The sequence below is a fragment of the Hirundo rustica genome, chromosome 16, assembly GCF_015227805.2.
Source record: "Hirundo rustica isolate bHirRus1 chromosome 16, bHirRus1.pri.v3, whole genome shotgun sequence".
NCBI lineage: Eukaryota > Metazoa > Chordata > Aves > Passeriformes > Hirundinidae > Hirundo > Hirundo rustica.
Genome location: NC_053465.1, coordinates 14721520 through 14734601, shown reverse-complemented (window position 1 = coordinate 14734601; position 13082 = coordinate 14721520). Strand labels below are relative to the sequence as shown.

Genomic DNA, 13082 nt, shown 5'->3' with positions numbered 1-13082 from the left:
ATGAGCAATGGCATGCCAACCTTTTTCTCCTGTGTGTACTGTAGCCCATATTGCTGATGAAAAGGTATCAATGGATACACATACGTATTTTAGACATCCAAATTCAGGAATGTGTGACATCAGTTTGCCAGATTTGTAAAGCACCCAGTCTACAACAGTTTACCCAATCTGCAGTGGTGCAGTGTGGCCTTGGTAGTCAGCACAGGTGTTAACTGTATTACAAGCCTCTGTGTTTGACAGCTTGAATTGTCATTGCAAGGCTCAAACACCTTGGTGGAAAAAAACTGTGTGATGCCTCTGTCTGGGTAAGCATGTCTGGCTGTGGTGCTAAGATTAATACAGAGTAAAATTTCGTTAATCAGTCTCATTGAAAAAATTTCAGAGGATTATGGTATCTTGGTTAATTCTTTAAGAAGCTTTAACTTTATCCTTAGGATGAATGCCAGCTACCAGGCTGGGGCACAATAATTTTTTAAGGATTCCTGTGAATATGAGCAAATTATTACAAACATCAGTGAATGATGTACTAGACGGAGTTGTTTAAAGGGTTTCAATGTTCATGCAGGCTTTGACCTGGTGAGCACTAGTTAATCACTGTGCATATTTGTCAGTACACTGTATGGTACTCATTAGATGTGTTTACATGAAGACAAACAAGTTTTGTTTGCTGTGTAGCTGAATAGGTTTTGAGAACTCACCTCTCTTTTCGGTCTCAACAACTATAAACATTAACACAGTTTAACCTACTAAATTCAGGAAACACCTCCCAAAAAACAGCTTTCAACAGATGAAACAGAATATACATTTTTTAGGTTACATAATCCAAGACAACTCTCCAGGATGGTGGCTTTCAGCGTGATTTACTCAGAGGTCTCAGGGATAACAGAGCAGTCTTGCTTAATCATAACAATTTGTGGCTGGGTAAGTGATAGGCGAGTTCTCAAAACCTATTCAGCTACACAGCAAACAAAATTTATTTGTCTTCATGTAAACACATCTAATGAGTACCATACAGTGTACTGACAAATATGCACAGTGATTAACTAGTGCTCACCAGGTCAAAGCCTGCATGAACATTGAAACCCTTTAAACAACTCCGTCTAGTACATCATTCACTGATGTTTGTAATAATTTGCTCATATTCACAGGCTCCACCTCCACCACTTGCCATGGTTCTGTTGGTGCTGTTCCTGCCACCAGAGGCTGGGCCATTCTGCCTCCCACTGGGCATTTGCTGCTTGGCAAAACTCCTCCACTTGCCACAGTTTGGCTGCCCCCCAGGCTCCACTGCTCACCATCACACAGCTCCAGCCAATATCACATTGTGCAGGGCAGTGCAAGTTGTTTTGTGATACTGTTTGTGTCCACTCTAGGATTACATGGATCAGGGGGCCATCTTTTTCTCCTCCCTCACCCTTGGCAGACTTACAGCTGTTTGTTGAGGGTTTAGAAGGAGTTGACACAGCTTTTGCGGTTGTTGCTAGACAACGCAGCTTGTCGGTGGTGGCTGGTGGCCCCACTCTGCTTTGCTGGCGTCTGGGACCGCTCACAGCCAGCATGACACAGTGTCTCACGGTCTTGGGCACCGCTCATGCTGGCTGGGTCTCCCAGCCTCTCGGGCACTGATAGCAGCACTGGCTGCCATGGTGTTTCTCAAGCTTTTTGAGTCTTGATGTGAATGTGGTGGTATGTAGCGTTCCGCGGTGCTGGGGGCTCTACACTTGGCATGGGTACGTGCAGCACTGGGAGGGCTCCCAGTTTCTCTTCTGGCTTCTGGTGCTGCAGTGCTTCGGGGCACACCAAAGGGAGTCCCAGGTACCAACATGGGGGTGATTTCGGCCCCTGTCACCATGTGCCCAGTGTGGCATCTTCTCTCCCATGGGCTGCCTCCCATGCTTCGCCATTTTGGGATGTTTCAGCAGGCTGCACTCGTGGCACGTGGGCTCTGCCATCTTGAGGAGGCAGCTCCCGCACCACGTAGTGACCACCATCTTGGGATTCTTCAGAAGGCTGTGCCCTCAGCATTTCCACTGCTGTCACTGTGTTATGCTTGGCTTCCAATCACCGCAGCAAATTTGAAACAAACTTCCACGGCTTTACAATGTCTACAGCGTCCACAGCAGCTTCTAAAGCCTGTTGCTCAAGCTTCACTCCCCGTTGAAGTAATAAAAGAGTTCATAGCTTCATAACTGGGTGTTCCACGGAGATCCATCCACCTATGTCTTTGGCGGGGTTTTTCTTCTATTTTCAGGGGTATGTACAAAGGAATCTGGATTTAAGCAGTTTTTTACCACAGAAGGCTTTACTCACCTCTTGGTTTTTCACCTTTTCTGCTAGTCAGGCTCTATTCGCCTTTTGGTTTTTCAGCTTTTCGCTTCTGGTCAGGCTCTGTTCACTTTTATCTGTCTCCCCTGCTCTTGCATGCAGAAATGGCTGTGTTGACCACGGTGGGGTTCACCACATATTACGTTACTGTCATTGGTTGGAGACAAACATAGGACAGCACTCACTGAGGGTCAACGACAAACAGCCTGGTTTATTGTTTGAGATCTCCTTTTATAAGGGGTTCAAAACTCCTGGGTTTCAACAACTGATTGATTGGGGTTTCAGCACCAGCTCTCTGGCCAGTGATACACCTGCCTACAGGCTTGAAAAGGATTGGCTGGGGTTCCCTGTGTAACTTCAAATCCATCCTATCATTGCTTACCCAGGGACTAGTTCGAGAACAAACTAGGCTTAGCCGAGCTGGATTTTCTGTTATGTCCAGATTTATTTGTCCAACTCCAGGTCAGCTGAGCTGTGACAGCTTACTATACCATACAATGGACTTTATCCTATTTCTTATTTCTTTCTTCTTTTAAAGAGAGCACAGGCTTTTCCTGCTGTTTTACTGCTTTTATTGTTAAGAAACTCCTGTCTTTTTAATAAAGAAAAATGAAATAAAGGGGGGGAAAGCAGTTATCTTTCATAAGGCCCAAGGAAAAACCTGCATTACACTTCTACATTACACTTCTACTACTGACAAAAAAAGGTAATATAATGCTCAGTGAATGTCTCCTCCATCTGTGTGAGAAATCCTATGCAACGCAATTTCCAAAGCTGGCATTTAAAGGCTGTCTTGGGCTTGTTTCACAACTTCAACAAAACATTTTCTAAAACAAGGAAAAAATAAGAAGTCTTTTTTCCCAGATCAAACCATCTCTTGAGGACACTTCCTGAATCTCAGCCCCAAGTGACACAAGCACTCAGCTCACTGTCCCTTCCCAAAAGCTGCTTCTTCTCTGCCTCGCAGTGCTGCACATTCCCATCTGCTCTTCACTGCTGATGCTGGAATTCCTACAGAAATTCTGCTCCCTTCAGGATATCACAGTTAAGGGAAAAAAAAAAAAAAAAAAAAGGCAGAATGACAGATTTCTTAGACATTTTTAGAAGTCACTGCACTGCCAAGGAAAACAGTGTTCAGTAAGGAAATATCATTTTCTACCACCTAAAACCACTGCCAGAAATGGAACACAGTCACGTGGAACAGGCACAGGACCCCCTCCCGAGAAACCAACTGGTAAGCTCTGCAAATCGTTTTAAAGACATTTTTATACTGGTATGAGTGCAGCATAAATATAATTATAGTGGCCTAGAATGCCCCTTGAAAACACTTCATTTAGGCGATTACTACCAAATGTCACAACAAAAGCCACTTCTTACAGTGTAAGCTCCATCACTATCCAAAGGACTTGATGGGTTCATTATTCTTGTGAAGCTTCTGGAGTACACATGACCAGGCAGCCCTAGGGCTGACATTGTTGTTTCCCAGATTTCAAGAACTGCCAAAATACCTGGATACAGGACTGTCAGGCTACCTATAATTTGGAAATGGTTGCCAACATTCCTATGCATTTACAAAGAATTAATGAAGACATACTCAATATCAACAGGAAACTAAACAAACAAAACCAGCAAAAAAGCATTTGGTAAGAAAGAAGTCTGTTAACTGCTTTGGTATGGACCTTCTCAGGCCAGAGAGGGACCAGAAAGATGGCATGACATCAATATTCAAAAAGACCTCTAAGATCATTCAGTGCCATCATTAAAATACTAAATCAGAAAAAAAAATCTTCCATTTACCACTCAAAGTATAGATATATCAGAAAGTAAGATGGAGGGGGGTGGGGGTGTCAGCAAATATAACGGCATTTCTTATCCCTGCACCTCCATCTCTATGCTTCCCAGCATGGCACCACAGAAGTTCAGAAGAACCAGGATAGTCCCCAAGGAAATCAGATCAGCAAAGGTTTTTAACTTCCTTGCAGGTCTGGGGTGGGAACTGGAACACTGGCTGAGTGACAGGGAGTGCTGCGGTACAGTCAATCACTTCTAAGGCAAGTAACACCTCTGAGTAATCATCACAAACCTGAGATGGCTCCTTCCTTTGGAGCACAGCCACAGAGAAATCAGTCAGCCATTACTGTCACAAAAGAGTCTGGTCACAGATCCTCTGACCACATCCAGACAAGCACATATGCAAATACCACGACAACAAAAATCAACCTGTCTTTTAGTTTTTTAAAAAGCTTCTCCAACTGGAGAATCACACTTTGCAATTCCACATCAATAACTCTTTTGCATGTTGGAAACAGGAGAATGCTCATGGCTTCTATTTTCTAAGATTTGAACTGCTGCTGAAGAGGTCAGAGAAAAAACCTTTTGAAGAGCAACAGAGCTCAAAAATGTGTGGAGGTGCTTCCTGAAGCTTGGGCTGGCAGGAGGACAGACTTTGAGTTGTCTGGGGCATTTTAGTAGAAGCTTAGAAAAACTTTGTGATCCCTTGAAATCACAGGCAAATTGTCTCTAGCCCCTGCCTCATGCAGTCAGCCTCGCAACTGAGTCCAGGGGCAGGATAGCCACGAGCTCCAAGGCAATTAAAACAGTTACAAATACAGAAATTAAGTGTCCAAAAGGTATTGAATACCTGGGCAATGCTCAGTGTGGCCAGAAAAATATTTTAAGCCTTTACTCTCTTATGTCAAGACCCTCCACGTGACAGCATTCCCAGGCTGGGGTACACCTCAATCTCTACAGCACACAGCCCATATTGCTCTCTGTAGTGGAGGCCTTGCTTTTTCTTCAGCCTGGCACCGAGAAAAAACAAAATTACACTAAAGCAGAGATCACCTGAATTACTTCATTAGTAATTGTACTTTTGTACAAACAAAGCTACAGCCCTCTCTGTGCTTTTTTAATTCACTCTGCTGGAAAAGTCCAGCCCTTTTGCAACTTAGATGTCTGTGCTGAAATCTTGACAATGACAGGTCAGTAACTGAAAAATGTCAGTTGTGAGACCTAGATTATACCAACTCTTCAGTTACAATAATTCAGCAACATGAATGAGCATGATGCCCAACACTACCAAGTCATATTGTGGCCATGGAGACAACCCCTGGCTACAGCCCAGCACTACAGGCTAACACAGACAAGCCAAGGATTCACCAAGGAGATATTCTGACAGACAATCTTCTAAACAACTTCTTATGTTTCTTACAACACCAGAGCAGCAGCTACAGTGGTTGCATTATATAGATATTGCCCAGTTAAAAATATTGAATAATAGCTCTCCTCTTAGGGCAATGTCCTCACTGTGAACCAGTAGCCCTGCGGTCCCACAGTTGTGCTCTCAACTTCAAAGTACTCCTGGACCCCCACAGGTACTGCAACCTCACAGCAGTGTGACCATGCTCACACCTATGTGTGGATGGAGCAGAGGCCACTCACTGACAGGTGACCTCACAGACTATTTAATAAACATTAACTGGCAGGAATACCTGCTGAGTGTTCCATCCACCTACTGCTACAAGTAATAATCTCCCCACCCCGTAATAATGAATGCTTCCATTTAACCACTTGAAAAATGTCAGGAAAGCATAGTTTTATTCTGTGGCTGAGCTAATCTACATGAAGATTTTCACCAAGCTCTGTGCCTTTCTTTAGGTCAGCCGATGGATAAAGCACAATTGCACAGTAAAATGAGAAAAAAATCTTCCCTGGCTTTTCTGAGGTCCATATGTATTTGATAACCTTTTCATCCAAGCTAAAGGAAAAAAGAAGTTTCTTTTATAACAAGGGCCATTTCTTTCTGGAAAACCGTATCAGAATGAACTATATAAGCAAGACGAAATGTATAGTTCTTATACAATGATTCAAATCACTTGTCAGCTGAGCAGCTTGTCCTTGCCCAAGACTCGCAGCACTGTTATATTAGCTCTCCACCAAGGCACAGACAAGACACACAGCACATGAGCTGGCAGCCCAGAAAAGCAGACTTAAACCACTCCCCAAGCAACATCTTCTACCATCTGGGCACATGCCCTCCTTTTCCAATCTAAGTCATAAAACTACACACTTACAGAAATCAAGTTTTTCTCTCTACCTATGCAAAGGTAGAAATACCCTTCACAACCTGAACCCATCCCCCCACCCACAGATTTTATTGGCTAAGTAATAAATTTCAAAACTGCCACAGCCAAAAGAAACTGATAAAAACATAAGCACCTAACTTCAGTTTCTACACAAAGACCAAAAAATTCCTCAGCAGAAAACTACTACGTATGACAACAGTACTGGGGAATCCAAGCAAATTTTCAAGAACAGATCTCAAAAATCAATTTAGTGAACAGAAATTTCAGTAAAGATCTATATCCTTTGTATTTAGAAAGCCTAAATGTACACAGACCTCAAATAATTCTAGAATTTACAAAACACTGTAAGGGTATCAGTAGCAAAATTTGTGAATTTCCAGTTATATTTGTTAAGTATTTATCATGGTTATAAATAAATTAGAATAAAGTCCATATATAGGATAAAGGTATTACTAGATCCTTATTAATTTACATAAATGCACTAAACACCCTCCTTAATCACTGTCTTTGTTTAAGGAATTCCAGATACTAACCCAGGGCCAGACTGTTATCTGCCTCAGCCCAGGGAAACCATTCAACATGCAGTCACAAAATCGGCTGAATTAGTACCTAGGTGTAATTCATACCAAGCCATGCTACTCTACCTACAGCATCAAATGTGACCATTTGAAATAGGGGGTGCATGCACTGACACATGGCCTCAGTCTAGGCTACAGTTCAGCCCGTAAGGTCGCAGTTTCAATCAGCAGCAGCAAGCAGAGACATCTGCACTTACCTGACTGATTGTAATTAAACCCCCACATTTTTATACTGCTAGTACACCACGAAATCGGCATTAATTTGTAACCTGTTGGGCTCATTTCCAGTCCAAGCTGCTTGCAGACCGGGCTCACTGCAGGGCAGCAGGAGTGCCAGAGAGGCACAGGACACACAGAGCCTCTGCCTGAGGAGCATTCACGGCAGACGGAACAGCTGCACAGTCAATATCCAGAGAACCTCAGAAAACCCTGAGTGGCAAAGCCCCCACCTGGACTAACATGCAGCTGAAAGCAGACCACAGAGGGTGGGCATAAGTGGTTAACTTTACCAGGGAGAGAGACTGCAAGGAGCCTTTTGCAACACTGTACTATACACTGTATTCCTAAAGTCCAGGGAAAAGGGGCAAGGAGCAGAGTGAAAGTCTCCTGAAGATACAAGCTATTCTGAGAGCAAAGAGAAAGGCTGTCTGAAAATCTGCAGAAAAACCCTCTGAGAGTAATAATGGAGAAATAAAATAACAGATTAAATTCAGCGCAAATGAAGTTGCAGTCTGAACATAAATAGTCCTTATTTCACATATCGAGTGGTGTGCTCCAAACTCATCATTAACATTCCAAAAATCTTGCTGGAGTCACAACAGATTGATTAAAGCATCAGTTCAAAGTAATTTAACACATGAAAAAATAATGTTAGAAAATTATTACTAATGAAACCACCATATAAAAATATAGAATGGTTGCATCTTAAATCCTTGATGTAGTGCCTGCTTCTTCCTTTCAAGAGAATATAATGGAAAGGAAAGTATTTTTTAAAAGAAAACAAGGATTGAAAATACAAATGAGGAATAATCAATCAGGCTAGGGTTCTTCTGCCTGGAAACAGATTGCTGCAGTGACATACAACAGAAACCTGTAAAATCATGAAGTGAACGAAGAAGGTAAATTGAGATCAGTTCTTCACTGTGTCCAAATAAAACAGCTAAGAGATAAGAAATTAAGTCAACAGCTGTCAAGTTCAAAACAAAACAAACAGAGGTAGCCAGCACCTACAAGGTGATTCTGTGCTCTGGAAAATCTCCTCTGGGATGTGGCAGTACCTTACATTTAAGTGGATGGGAGACATGGGCTAGCTCACAGAAGAAAAATGCATTAATCATTAACAAAATAAAAGCAAACAGCATCTACCTCTTGACATCCTACAAATGACAAGACAAGAGGGCCATCAGGCAAAGGTTTATATTATACATCCTGACCTTATACTCTTCTCTTTTTGCTCACTGTTAAAAAAGAACAGCTCTCTTACACGACAAAAATCAATTACATCTCTGGTACTCTTCAGACTGGTTTTTTGATTCATTCCGCTTACTTACCTAGCAAAAGCTGATCTTCTGGGGAGATGAGGACATAGAGGGGCTGGATTAGTATTCTGATTATTCAGCAAACTAAACTGGATCAGGAAAACCTCCAATAAATGCTGAAGGTGGTACAAGAGAGAGAGCAAGAATACGACCAGCCCTCTTGCATGGCAGCCAGTTTTTAGACCGGTTTTAGGTGTAACACACAGCTTCATTACCAAAACAGAGGTGAAAACGAAGCAGCTGATTGCCTATCTCCTCTGTTCAAACACACAGATAAAAGCTGTAATTCCAGCTCTTGGGCAGGGGAAGTGCCGTTTCACACCTTCAGTCCATCTGGTAACTACAAAGGAAGTCTGGTTTATACATGACCTAACAGTAAGGGTTATTTAAAAATAAACATTACATTTATAACCTCTCCTGTTAATATATTATGTAAAATAAGAAAAACCCCTTTTGGGAACTAAGCCCATTGTAAATACAGAAATGCATCCAAGTCTGGAAAGAACAACAGCCAAATGAAAACAGAGCTATTACTTCCATGCTTCCCACGGCACCCGCTGGATTACTGCAATAAATGGTGCTATACCAGTCACAGAATACAATGGGATCAATGGGACCGTGATCAATAAGATCATTAAAAATCCAGCAAATTCAATTTATAATTCAGAATTTGCAAGCACAGAACTGAAAACCAAGTGATGTTATTGAGTCTCTCATCAACTCTGCTTTGCACAATAGTAGGCAGTCACCCACCCCTTTCCACAGCAGGACCAAATCACAACTGCTCTGCTTAATAACTGACCTGATTGGCCAGAACACTGAGAATTCCCAGGGAACCCAGGGAAAAACAATATAGGACTTTATTATTCCTCCCAAACCGCATTCACATAAATATTAAACCACTGAGGTGCACTGATACACCTATCAGGAACACTGTCTTCAACATTACACAGGGAAAACTACCAAACTGCTCCTCTGCTCCTGGAATTATCACAAGTTAAACCAGGCCATAATATTCAAAGACTCAAATAGCCTGAGCGAGCCCTGCACAGTGCCCAACTTGGGCTTAAGCAGCATAGACATATTTATTTATATCCAAGACACAGCTGATAGGACGAGCACAAGATAAGCCCTGCTCAGGGAGGGTTATGGTGCTAGCACTGCCTATGGAAACAGAACTGAGGCTTCGGCTTTACCATTTTCCAGGAAGAAATGAAGCTACTGTTTGTGAGAATGGCAATGAAGTAATTAAAAATTAAAACCTCTAGTCTCTTCTTATACATAAAACACAACCCCCTCAAAAATTTAAAGCTAAATTGCTTTCTCTTTTGGTTTTTTTTGTCCTTAAACTATACTACAATTATAAATTTTTGTGCTTCTTACTGAAATATGTATCTATTACTCTTTGCTACAATGCTTACCTTGAGCATACAACAGAGGAATGTTTAAAAAAGAAGTATCTTTGAAAAGATTTTCTAGTATATCTTTAGGGAATCAATATACATGTTGTACAAAATAAAGCCTCTGAAATCTAAAGGTACCACTATACTTACACTTTCCAATGAAAAACACCGAGGACCATGTATGACCAATGTGAAATAAGAGCTGCAAATGGGAGCACTGGAGGGTTGCGTGAATACACAAGACAGAGAGTAAGACAGACTTAATTAGCATGGCTAGTTTGATAACCAAGATGCCATGGCAGGAACAAACACAGCCTTGAAGATTACAAAAGATGAGATTAAACCTGTTTACAGGAAGAGAGAAGATTCAATCAATGCTCTACAAGCAAAGCATGTTGTAAATGTATGCGTTGTATGTATGATCTTTTAACCTAATTATTGTAGTGGAAAATTATTAACCTTCCTGAAATGGTATATAAGCTTTTGGGGAACCTGAGTAAAATCGAATCCTGATCACCAAATCAGTCTTCCTGTCTCTCCATCAATTGTCAATAGAGGGTTTCTGAAGATGATTTGAAATTAGAAAAATCTAAATCAAACACATTTATTCAATTCAATTAATTTTTAACATCAGATACAGAATGAGTAGGTAGGAATATAGTTACAGGTTATAATGCTGCCTCCAGCAGTTGTATGATTTTAACTGCATAATACTGTTTAATTTCCATTGTGTAACATTTCCAGCTTCTGCCTTTGCAAAATCTCGACACAAGTCAAATATAAGGCACATGAAGCTGCTGCCCTAAGACACGGTGCTTTGGGTGTCACACAAGGCTCAAAATTCCAAACAAATAATTGAAATTGGAACAGTCATTGGCCATCTTGAGCCCCCTCAACAATCTCCAGTCCAGTTGCCAATAATCCAGATGATTCCTACTGATCACCTTGCTTCTTCGGGACTCTACCCCAGTTCACTAAGCAAGGTATCTGGTGAGGTCTTCTTGCCTAGCCCAAGGAAATTATTGTGCTAGAAAACCTTCATGCTTATTTTAAATTGAGCTCCCTGACTTTACACAACCTTTCTGCTTTTCCCTGATATACTGCTGCTAAACCTGGTCTCCTGGGCTCCATCACTTGGAAGACTGTTGTTTCTACAGACAAGGCAAAGCAGAAGCTAAAGCAATGAGCCTCCAAGTCCTCCAAACATGGGAGACTCATAAGCATGCTTGATACACATAGCAGGAGTTTCTTCATAGAATGGCCTGGGTTGGGAGGGACCTTAAAGCTCCCCCAATTCCAACCCCCTGCCATGAGCAGGGACACCTTCCACTAGACCAGGCTGCTTCAGGCCCTGTCCAACCTGGCTTTGCATGCTCATATTCCATTCTCCTCCACTTGTAACTCCCATCTTCTCATCACCCCAGCAGGCAAGCACAAAAAACCTTTTGGATTTCCCAGGCACAACTCCCTGATCCCTAACAGACAGTTCCTGTTCTCCGGAGCAAACACGCATGTGACCAAGTCAGAACCTGACAGCAATTCATGCTGTGACCGCATCTTATCATGACACGACTGCACACTGGCTCCAGCCTGCTCGGACTCTCGAGCCACCAAGGAAGGTACAGACCCTAGGCTCCCCATGAGCAATGCAACCCCTCGAGGCAGTGCCGCGAGCCGCCAGCCTCCGGGCAGCCTGGTCAGGGCTCCCAGCCTCACTTGTTTTTGTAATACCCCATCCTCGGTACGGCCGTTTTATAATGATTTCCTTTAACACAGCAGAAGCCTCTGATTTCGTGACAATGTTTTGAATGACTCCTTGTGACTTACACTAAATACAAAATATTTATTAAACAGAAAAAAGAGACATGATATTGCAAGTCAACGAAAATCTTTAAAAGCCTGTCCCTTGCCATTCACATTCCGACAACGCTGGGCCGAATTAAAAAGATAAACACCCGGTTTGCGTTGTCCGAAGTAAATAATAAAAAAGAGAATTCTGAGATCTGAACACCAGAAAGAAAGGCTATAAATGAGAGAAAAGAGAACATCGGACGCACTCCCGTCCGTCATTCACATGAAAAAAAAAAATCTCCGCAATAACCTCGGGCACTTCCGAGGCGTTTCCCCCACTCCCAGCGCAGCCCGGTGTGACGAGGATCATTTCCCCCTCCCAGCGGGGGAAGCGGGTCTCTCGGCCGGCGCCTCACAGCAGAGTTGGGTTGCGCTGAGCCCCCCCTCAATGGCGCGTCTCGACGGGTGACGGCGGCGGCACCGATCCCCCCTCGCGGCGAAATCACCCCCGCCGGCGCCAGGGCGCGGCGGGACACACGGCGCCCGCGGGCACGGCTGCCATTTACTCCGGCCCGCCCGCCGGTGCCGCGTGGCATCTGCTGCCTAGGCACAGCCGCGCGTCTCGGAGCCGCGACGGTTCCGCGAGGTGTGGCGGAGAGCGGGGGGTCCCGGCGGGGGGGTGGAGGGGGTCCCGGCGGGGAGCGGGGAGGGGTTCCGGCGGGGCCGGCCCGGGGCTCACCTGGACGGCGTTACCTCCGCACTCCGCCCGCGGCATGGAGCGCTGTGCGCCTGCGCGGGAGCCGCCGCTGCGCGGGATCGGGACTACAAACAACATGGCGCCGCCCCCCGCCGCCCTCGGGCGGCGCCTCTCGCAGCCTCTCCCTCCCGCCGCCAGATGGCGCCGCCTTGTTGTGGGCGCCCGCCGGGCCCCGCCCCAGCCGTCAGGGCACCGCGGGCGGAGCCGTGGAGGACAGGGCCGGGACGGAGTCGTGAAACCGGCGCTCGAGAAAGCGCCAGTGTTGGCGCGCGCGGCTCGATAGGGTGGTCTTCTCTGAGCACGACTGTCCCTCCGTCTCCGCTCAGGGGCCGCAGCCTAACCTGTCCCACAGCAAGCTCGCTGTTTGCCTGGCGCCTCGAGCAGCGCTCCGCGGAGGGCGCGTGATATCCTCCGCCTCCTCCTCCCTTTCCCCCTCTCTAGGAGCATGTCCAAGTGGAAACACTCGATTCCCGGAGTAGTGTGGCATCCCCAAGGCCTCTCGCCTTACCCTCGCCTACCCTAAGGTAGGGACTAACCCTAAACACTTAGGACCGAGATATTGCCCAAACCTAACCCATGCCCTGGTTTCTGATGCCACCCTGTGG

The 13082-nt window shown here is 44.5% G+C and overlaps 1 protein-coding gene across 1 annotated transcript in view; it reads right to left on the bottom strand.

Annotated features, from left to right (window-relative positions):
* NDRG3 (NDRG family member 3) overlaps positions 1–12579 on the bottom strand; it is a 73337-nt gene extending 60758 nt beyond the window's left edge. Inside the window, 1 exon segment of the mRNA XM_040079753.1 lies at positions 12460–12579. The gene's annotated coding sequence lies outside the window, so the exon portion shown is untranslated.
* Between the last annotated feature and the right edge of the window lie 503 nt (positions 12580–13082).